Source organism: Trachurus japonicus, chromosome 24 (genome assembly GCF_045865225.1).
Source record: "Trachurus japonicus isolate A0001 chromosome 24, Traja_1.0".
Classification (NCBI taxonomy): Eukaryota; Metazoa; Chordata; class Actinopteri; order Carangiformes; family Carangidae; genus Trachurus; species Trachurus japonicus.
In genome coordinates, this window is record NC_140930.1 from 722,382 (window position 1) to 724,694 (window position 2,313).

Here is a 2,313-nt window from a genome sequence, read left to right on the forward strand (position 1 = left end):
TGACGTCAATCGTAAATTTACGAGAATAAAATCGTAAAAAAAGTCATAACATTACCAGAATGAAGTCGTAAATTTACAAGAGATTTTATTTTTGCGATTTTTAGTTTGCTTTGTTAACACCAGACCATGTGAAAAAGTTGAATGATGATGATGTCTACAGACTATTATATCAGAAGCCATATTTCCCCACCAAAAATGCACATCACATGTTTCAGATTTATTCAGCAGCAATATATTTGAACCATTTTAAAGTAAACTGCTACATGAAGCTGATTTTAAAGGCTACTACTACTACTACTACTACTACTCTCTTTTCAAAAGCCTGGACTGAAGGGATGTGAATATTTGGGTGTCTATTCGATTCAAAATCAGTTCTCATGCACATGCACATAGACATGTATCACCTGTAACAAAGACGCTGCAAAAAAAAAAAAAAGACGGCACTCCGCTCTCACGCCAGCTCACCTGCAGCCTGTCTGACTCTGCAGCGCCACAGAGCTGCTGCTGCTGCTGGTCCTCTCTCTTCAGCCTGCTGTTTGGCTGCACTTTGTATGAGTTTAGAAAAGTGAAGATCTAACTAGGGATGTCCCGATACCACTTTTTCACTTCCGATACGATACCGATATTGCAGCCTCCAATATCACCCAATACCGATATTGTTCCGATATTAGGGGTGGTGAAAAAAAACTATTATTTATATTTTTCAAATTCTAATACCAAGGAGAGTCCTGACTGACAGGCTGCTGTTGTCATGTTCTTCTATGGGACAGACAGTAGTGAGCTTACTTTTGAACTGTAAAATATTAAAAAATAAACCTTATTTACAACTGTTATTGAATTACTGTCAATGTCAAACAAAAGGCAAAATCTTCTTGCTTCAAGGTTTTATTTGTCAAAATTGAAGATTAGGCTATAGCCTGCCCTACAGTAAAAATGGCATACATAAAATAAAAAGAGGAGTAAAGCAATATATTAAGCAGCAATATTTAAGCATCAAAGATGTTTAATCAAACCCACATAGTTTGAAACAACGTTCAAAACACACAGCCAGTGTCACAACTAAGCATAAAGCCCGCTAGCTTAATGCTAACATATAATGTAAAACGCCATAGACAGGCTAACAGAAATTAGCATCGTTAATTTAATGCTGGCTTTAGCACTGTTACTCGCGCCCAGTGTGAACGCACCGTAACACGGCACAACATGTGGACCAGCTGGTCTTCCTCCAGAAGAATCTGACCACCGACCTTTAGAGCAATATAGCGCATTTACCGTTTATTAGCGGACAAGCGCGACCTGTCCATGCACCTGTGTCTGTGTGTGTGTGTGTGTGTGTGTGTGTGTGTGTGCGCGTGTGTGTGTGTCGCACACACGCTTGTTGTTGTGATCATGTGATCTCTGCATGCTGCAGCCGGCCGCTCTTCTTCTCTAGCAGGCGGCGCACCAACATTAAGGTGCATTACCGCCACGGCGCCACCTACTGTGTTGGAGTGTGAACCAGTCACCTGTTCATATGGGACAGAAGTGCTGGAGCGGAATAATGGACTGCTTTTATCGGAGCGTTTATATCGGAGATTTTAGATGCAGTCCGATATAATCCGATATTCGTTTTTTTGGCTGATATCGGACATAAATCCGATATCAATATCGGATCGGGACATCCCTAGATCTAACGTCACCTGAGCACCGATCAGCTGATCCAGAGCGCAGTGGATGTGGCTGCTCAGCTGGAGCGCGTGTGTGGGTTGCTGATGTACACAAGCCTCGTCACAGACATTCAATAGAGCATTTAAATCAGATCAGTTAACGTTTGTAGGCAGTTAGCGAGCGTCTTTTAGCGCCATGGCGTGCTGCAGCGCTGTGTACGGCGCTGTGAGGGCGCGTATTGAGACGGAGGAAACCAAATAAAAAATCGATTTTTGAAGATTATGAATCGATTGTTGGTCAACCTACAGACCCCGGATGTTGATAACAGCTAACCCCGGACTCAGAGGGGAATAGCACTAGCCTATCAGAACTAAATATTGGTGAAATGAAGGAGTTTCTCTGCAGATAATGTGTTATTTAGAGGCTGCATTCTGCTGCCCTGTAGACTCCATTATACGGATATACGCGCCTCTCGGCTGGAGCTCATTTCATCACAACCACTTGGAATGACACCAAAGTTATCTGGGGGGGGAAATGATCGGAGTTTATGATAGAAATAAGGTCCAGATTGTAAAAAAAAAACGGTAATTATCCTTTAATGCTGAAGGTCTGCAGGTGGGCTCCTCCACATCCAGCTGAGTCAGCTGCTAATCTCAGTCTAGATTT